The sequence below is a fragment of the Arachis hypogaea genome, chromosome 17 (assembly GCF_003086295.3).
Source record: "Arachis hypogaea cultivar Tifrunner chromosome 17, arahy.Tifrunner.gnm2.J5K5, whole genome shotgun sequence".
NCBI lineage: Eukaryota > Viridiplantae > Streptophyta > Magnoliopsida > Fabales > Fabaceae > Arachis > Arachis hypogaea.
The window spans coordinates 72,945,279-72,953,340 of record NC_092052.1 but is presented as its reverse complement, the minus strand read 5'-3'; the positions used below and the strand labels follow the sequence as shown (position 1 = coordinate 72,953,340).

The following is an 8,062-nucleotide window of genomic DNA, read 5'->3' as shown; positions in this document are numbered from 1 at the left end:
GGAATTTCAGATAAGCGAATGGAGATGCTTTGCATTCCTCTGAACCTCTGCTTTCCTGCTATCTTCATCCAATCAGTCTTACTCCTTTCCATGGCTGGCTTTATGCAAGGGCATCACCGTTGTCAGTGGCTACATCCCCTCCTCTCAGTGAATAATATGCTCACGCACCCTGTCACGGCACGGCTATTCATCTGTCGGTTCCCGATCATGCTGGAATAGGATTCACCCTCCTTTTGCGTCTGTCACTAACGCCCAGCACTCGCGAGTTTGAAGCTCGTCACAGTCATTCAATCATTGAATCCTACTCAGAATACCACAGACAAGGTTTAGACCTTCCGGATTCTCTTGAATGCCGCCATCATTCTAGCTTACGCCACGAAGATTCTGGTTAGGAGATCTAAGAGATACTCATTCTAGCTTAATTCATGTAGAACAGAAGTGTTTGTCAGGCACGCGTTCATAAGGGAGAAGGATGGTGATGAGCGTCACACATAATCATCACCTTCATCACGTTCTTGGGTGCGAATGGATATCTTAGAAGCGAAATAAGAAGAATTGAATAGAAAACAGTAGTACTTTGCATTAATCTTTGAGGAACAGCAGAGCTCCACACCTTAATCTATGGAGTGTAGAAACTCTACCGTATGAAAATACATAAGTGAAGGTCCAGGCATGGCCGTGTGGCCAGCCCCTATGGTCTAAGAACAATGCGTTCCCAGATGGTCAAAAAGACGTCTAATACAATAGTAAGAGGTCCTATTTATAATAAACTAGTCACTAGGGTTTACATGAGTAAGTAATTGATGAATAAATCCACTTCCGGGGCCCACTTGGTGTGTGTTTGGGCTGAGCCTAAGTGTAGCACGTGCAGAGGCCATTTGTGGAGTTGAACGCCAGTTTCTGTGCCAGTTTGGGCATTCAACTCTGGTTTTGGATCCTTTTCTGGCGCTGGACGCCAGATTTGGGCAGAAGGCTGGCGTTGAACGCCAGTTTACGTCGTCAATTCTTGGCCAAAGTATGGACTATTATATATTTCTGGAAAGCCCTGGATGTCGACTTTCCAACGCAATTGGAAGCGCGCCATTTCGAGTTCTGTAGCTCCAGAAAATCCACTTTGAGTGCAAGGAGGTCAGAATCCAACAGCATCAGTAGTCCTTTTTCAACCTCTGAATCTGATTTCTGCTCAAGTCCCTCAATTTCAGTCAGAAAATACCTGAAATCACAGAAAAACACACAAACTCATAGTAAAGTCCAGAAATGTGAATTTAACATAAAAACTAATGAAAACATCCCTAAAAGTAACTAGATCCTACTAAAAACATACTAAAAACAATGTCAAAAAGCGTATAAATTATCCGCTCATCACAACACCAAACTTAAATTGTTGCTTGTCCCCAAGCAATTGAAAATCAAATAGGATAAAAAGAAGAGAATATACTATAAATTCCAAACTATCAATGAAACATAGTTTCAATCATATGAGCGGGACTTATAGCTTTTTGCCTCTTGAATAGTTTTGGCATCTCACTTTATCCATTGAGGTTCAGAATGATTGGCATCTATAGGACCTTCAGATTTCGAATAGTGTTATTGACTCTCCTAGTTCAGTATGATGATTCTTGAACACAGCTTCTTTATGAGTCTTGGCCGTGGCCCTAAGCACTTTGTTTTCCAGTATTACCACCGGATACATAAATGCCACAAACACATAATTGGGTGAACCTTTTCAGATTGTGACTCAGCTTTGCTAAAGTCCCCAATTAGAGGTGTCCAGGGTTCTTAAGCACACTCTTCTTTTGCTTTGGACCTTGACTTTAACCGCTCAGTCTCAAGTTTTCACTTGACACCTACACGCCACAAGCACATGGTTAGGGACAGCTTGGTTTAGCCGCTTAGACCAGGATTTTATTCCTTTAGGCCCTCCTATCCACTGATGCTCAAAGCCTTTTTTATTTGCCCTTGCCTTTTGGTTTTAAGGGTTATTGGCTTTTTCTGCTTGCTTTTTCTTTTTCTTTCTATTTTTTTTCTATTTTTTTCGCCCCTTTTTTTTTTCTGCAAGCTTTGTTCTTTGCTGCTTTTTCTTGCTTCAAGAATCATTTTTATGATTTTTCAGATTATCAAATAACATGTCTCCTAGTCATCATTCTTTCAAGAGCCAACATATTTAACATTCTTAAACAACAACTTCAAAAGACATATGCACTGTTCAAGCATACATTCAGAAAACAAGAAGCATTGTCACCACATCAATATAATTAAACTAAGTTCAAGGATAAATTTGAAACTCATGTACTTCTTGTTTTTTGAATTAAAACATTTTTCTTTTAAGAGAGGTGATGGATTCATAGGACATTCATATCTTTAAGACAAAGTTACTAACTACTAATGATCATGTAATGGGGACACAAACATAGATAAGCACATAGAAAACGAAAAACAGAAGTAAGAAGAACAAGGAATGAATCCACCTTAGTGATGGTGGCGTTTCCTTCTTGAGGAACCAATGATGTCCTTGAGCTCTTCTATGTCTCTTCCTTGTCTTTGTTGCTCCTCCCTCATTGCCTTTTGATCTTCTCTTATTTCATGCAGCATGATGGAGTGCTCTTGATGTTCCACCCTTAGTTGTCCCATATTGGAACTCAATTCTCCTAGGGAGGTGTTGATTTGCTCCCAATAGTTTTGTGGAGGAAAGTACATTTGAGGCATTTCCGGAATCTCCTGGTGATGAGCTTCATACGCCTCTTGAGCTCCATGACTGGGCTCTCTTGCTTGCTCCATCTTTTTCTTAGTGATGGGCTTTTCCTCTTTAATGAGGATATCTCCCTCTATGTCAATCCTAGCTGAATTGCATAGGTGGCAAATGAGGTGAGGGAAGGCTAACCTTGCCATAGTGGAGGACTTGTCAGCCACCTTGTAGAGTTCTTGAGGTATAATCTCATGAACTTCCACCTCTTCTCCAATCATGATGCTATGGATCATGATGACCCGGTCTATAGTAACTTCAGACCGATTGCTAGTGGGAATGATTGAGCATTGAATAAACTCCAACCATCCTCTAGCTATAGGCTTGAGGTCCAATCTTCTTAGTTGAACCGGCTTGCCTTTGGAGTCAATCTTTCATTGAGCTCCTTCTACACATATGTCCATAAGGACTTGGTCCAACCTTTGATCAAAGTTGACTCTCCTTGTGTAGGGGCGTGCGTTCTCTTCCATGTATGGCAAGTTGAACGCCAACCTCACATTCTCCAGACTAAAATCTAAGTATTTCCCCCGAACCATTGTAACATAGTTCTTTGGATCCGGGTTCTTACTTTGATCATGGTTCTTGGTGATCCATACATTGGTATAGAACTCTTGAACCATTAGGATGCCGACTTGTTGGATGGGATTTGTTAGAACTTCCCAACCTCTTCTTTGAATTTCATGTCGGATCTCCGGATACTCATTTCTTTTGAGTTTAAAAGGGACCTCAGGGATCACCTTTTTTTTGGCCACAACATCATAGAAGTGGTCTTGATGGGCTTTGGAGATGAACCTTTCCATCTCCCATGACTCAGATGTGGAAGCTTTTGTCTTCCCTTTCCCTCTTCTAGAGGATTCTCCGGTCTTAGATGCCATCAATGGTAATGGAAAAACAAAAAAAAACTATGCTTTTACCACACCAAACTTAGAATATTGCTCGCCCTCGAGCAATAAACAAAAGAATAGAAGAAGAAGAAGAAGAAATATGGAGAGGGAGAGTGATATGAGGTTTCGGCCAAGAGGAGTGTAGAGGGGTGTGTTGTGTGAATTTGATGAAGAATGGAGGTCTTTATACAGGGAAGGGAGGGGGGGTAAAGGTTCGGCCATATGGGTGGGTTTGGGTGGGAAATTGGTTTTGAATTTTGAAGGTAGGTGGAGTTTATGAGGTAGGTTTATTGGGAAGAGTGGGTGGATGTGAGTGGTGAAGGTTTAGTGGGGAAGAGAGATTGAGGTGATTGGTGAGGGGTTTTTAGGGAAGAGTGTTTATGGGGTTGTGTGAAAGAGAGTGGTGAGAAGAAGTGAGTGGAGGTAGTTGGGGATCCTGTGGGGTCCACAGATCCTGAGTGGATCCTGTGGGGTCCACAGATCCTGAGGTGTTCAAGGATTTACATCCCTGAACCCATTAGGCATGTAAAAATGCCTTTGTATCCAACTCTGGGCGTTCAGCGCCAGGTTGGTGGCCATTTTGGGTGTTCAACGCCCATTTGTGTGCCATTTCTGGCGTTGAACGCCAGAACCATGCCTGTTCTGGCGTTCAGCACCCAGAAGCTGCCCATTTTGGGCGTTCAGCGCCAGAACCATGCTCTGTTCTGGCGCTGAACGCCAGACAGATGCTCCTCCAGGGTGTAATTTTTCTTCTGCTGTTTTTGATTCCGTTTTCAATTTTTATATTTATTTTGTGACTCCACATGATCATGAACCTAAGAAAATATGAAAAACAATAAAAATAAGAATTAGATAAACATTGGGTTGCCTCCCAACAAGCGCTTCTTTAATGTCAATAGCTTGACAGTGGGCTCTCATGGAGCCTCACAGATGTGCAGAGCTTTGTTGAGACTCTCCAACACCAAACTTAGAGTTTGGATATGGGAGTTCAACACCAAACTTAGAGTTTGGTTGTGGCCTCCCAACACCAAACTTAGAGTTTGACTGTGGGGGCTCTGGTTGACTCTGCTTGGAGAGAAGCTTTTCCTGCTTCCTTTCCATGGTTGCAGAGGGAGATCCTTGAGTTTTGAATACAAGGGAGTTCTCATTCCATTGAAGGACTATTTCACCTCTGTCAACATCAATCACAGCTCTTGCTGTGGCCAGGAAAGGTCTTCCTAGGATGATGGATTCATCCTCCTCCTTCCCAGTATCCAGGACTATGAAATCAGTAGGTATGTAAAGGTCCTCAACCTTTACTAATACATTTTCTACTTGTCCATAAGCCTGTCTTCTTGAGCTGTCTGCCATCTCTAGTGAGATTTTAGCAGCTTGCACCCCATAGATTCCCAGTTTCTCTATTACAGAGAGGGGCATGAGGTTTATTCCTGAACCAAGGTCACACAGAGCCTTAAAGATCATGGTGCCTATGGTACAAGGTATTATGAACTTTCCAGGATCCTGTCTCTTCTGAAGCAATGTCAATTGATCCAGATCACTTAGTTCATTGATGAACAAGGGAGGTTCAACTTCCCAAGTATCAATGCCAAATAATTTGGCATTCAGCTTCATGATTGCACCAAGAAACTTGGCAGTTTGCTCTTCAGTAACATCCTCATTCTCTTCTGAAGAGGAATACTCATCAGAGCTCATGAAGGGTATAAGGAGGTTCAATGGAATCTCTATGGTCTCTAGATGAGCCTCAGAGTCCTTTGGTTCCCCAGAGGGAAGCTCCTTATTGATCACTGGACGTCCCAGGAGGTCTTCCTCCTTGGGATTCACGTCCTCTCCTTCCCTTACAGGTTCGGCCATGGCACTTATGTCAATGGCCTTGCACTCTCCTTTTGGGTTCTCTTCTGTATTGCTTGGGAGAGTACTAGGAGGGATTTCAGTGATCCTTTTACTCAGCTGGCCCACTTGTGCTTCCAGATTTCTAATGGAAGACCTTGTTTCATTCATGAAACTTACAGTGGCCTTAGATAGATCAGAGACTAGATTTGCTAAATTAGAAGCATTTTGTTCAGAGTTCTCTGTCTGTTGCTGAGTTGATGATGGAAAAGGCTTGCTATTGCTAAACCTGTTTCTTCCACCATTATTAAAGCCTTGTTGGGGCTTTTGATCCTTCCATGAGAAATTTGGATGATTTCTCCATGTTGAGTTATAGGTGTTTCCATAAGGTTCACCTAAGTAATTCACCTCTGCTATTGCAGGGTTCTCAGGATCATAGGCTTCTTCTTCAGAAGATGCCTCTTGAGTACTGTTGGATGCAGCTTGCATTCCATTCAGACTCTGAGAGATCATATTGACTTGCTGAGTCAATATTTTATTCTGAGCCAATATGGCATTCAGAGTATCAACTTTAAGAACTCCCTTCTTCATAGGCGTCCCATTGCTTACAGGATTCCTTTCAGAAGTGTACATGAACTGGTTATTAGCAACCATGTCAATGAGTTCTTGAGCTTCTGCAGGCGTTTTCTTTAGGTGAATGGATCCACCTGCAGAAGTGTCCAGTGACATCTTTGATAGCTCAGATAAACCATCATAGAATATATCCAGGATGGTCCATTCTGAAAGCATGTCAGAAGGACACTTTTTGGTCAACTGTTTGTATCTTTCCCAAGCTTCATAGAGGGATTCACCTTCTTTCTGTCTGAAGGTTTGAACATCAGCTCTAAGCTTGCTCAGCTTTTGAGGAGGAAAGTACTTGGCTAAGAAAGCCGTGACCAGCTTATCCCAAGAGTTCAGGCTGTCTTTGGGTTGAGAATCCAACCATAATCTAGCTCTGTCTCTTACAACAAAAGGGAAAAGCATGAGCCTGTAGACTTCAGGATCTACTCCATTAGTCTTAACAGTATCACATATCTGCAAGAATTCAGTCAAGAACTGAAAAGGATCTTCAGATGGAAGTCCATGAAACTTGCAGTTCTGCTGCATCAGAGAAACTAATTGAGGTTTCAGCTCAAAGTTGTTTGCTCCAATGGCAGGAATGGAGATGCTTCTTCCATGTAAATTGGAATTAGGTGCAGTAAAGTCACCAAGCATCTTCCTTACATTATTATTATTTTTGGCTGCCATCTCCTCTGCCTGTTCGAAAATTTCTGAAAGGTTATCTCTGTATTGTTGTATTTTAGCTTCTTTTAATTTTCTCTTCAGAGTCCTTTCAGGTTCTGGATCTGCTTCCACAAGAATGTTCTTATCCTTGCTCCTGCTCATATGACAAAGAAAAAGGCACAGAAAAATAATAATAATAGAGATTCTCTTTACCACAGTATAGAGGTTCCCTTATGTGAGTAGAAGAAAAGAGGAAGAAATTCGAACACAGATAGAAGAGGGGGTTTGAATTTGGTGATGATGTGAGGAAGAGATGTTAGTTAATGAATGAATAAATAGAATAGGATGAGAGAGAAGGAGGGAATTTTCGAAAATTAATTTTGAAAAGGAGTTAGTGATTTTTGAAAATGGTTTTTGAAAAATGTTAGTATTTTTCGAAAATTAAGATTTAAAATTTAAATTAATTAATAAATTAAAAAGAAATTTTGAAAAAGGGGGAAGATATTTTCGAAAAATGAGAGAGAGAGAGAGTTAGTTAGGTGGTTTTGAAAAAGTTAAGAAACAAACAAAAAGTTAGTTAGTTAGTTGAAACAAATTTTGAAAAGATAAGAAGTTAGGAAGTTAGAAAAGATATTTTGAAAAGATATTTTTGAAAAAGATAAGATAAGAAGATATTTTTGAAAAGATATGATTGAAATTAGTTTTGAAAAAGATTTGATTTTTAAAATCTCAATTAATGACTTAATTCATAAGAAATCACAAGATATGATTCTAGAACTTAAAGTTTGAATCTTTCTTAACAAGCAAGTAACAAACTTCAAATTTTTGAATCAAAACATTAATTGATTATGTTATTTTCGAAAATTTGATATAAAAATAAGAAAAAGATTTTTGAAAAATATTTTTGGAATTTTCAAAAATAACTAAGAATTTTGAAAAAGATTTGATTTTTGAAAAAGATTTTGAAAAAGATAAGATTTTCAAATTGAAAATTTGATTTGACTCATAAGAAACAACTTGATTTTAAAAATTTTTGAAAAAGTCAATCCAAATTTTCGAATTTGATGAGAGAAAAAGGGAAATATATTTTTTTGATTTTTTTGAAATTTTTATGATGCAAGAGAAAAACACTAAAAAGGTGCAATGCATGAAATTTTTAGATCAAAACATGTGATGCATGCAAGAATGCTATGAATGTCAAGATGAACACCAAGAACACTTTGAATGTCATGATGAACATCAAGAACATATTTTTGAAAAAATTTTAATGCAAAGAAATCATGCAAGACACCAAACTTAGAATTCTTTAATGCTTACGCACTAAGAATTCAAGAATGCATATGAT

At 39.6% G+C, this 8,062-nt stretch overlaps 1 non-coding gene across 1 annotated transcript; it reads left to right on the top strand.

Annotated features, from left to right (window-relative positions):
• Positions 1-6,237: 6,237 nt before the first annotated feature.
• Positions 6,238-6,345, top strand: LOC112767634 (small nucleolar RNA R71). The gene has a single exon (XR_003185075.1). It is a non-coding gene; the product is annotated as a small nucleolar RNA R71 (small nucleolar RNA).
• Positions 6,346-8,062: the final 1,717 nt, after the last annotated feature.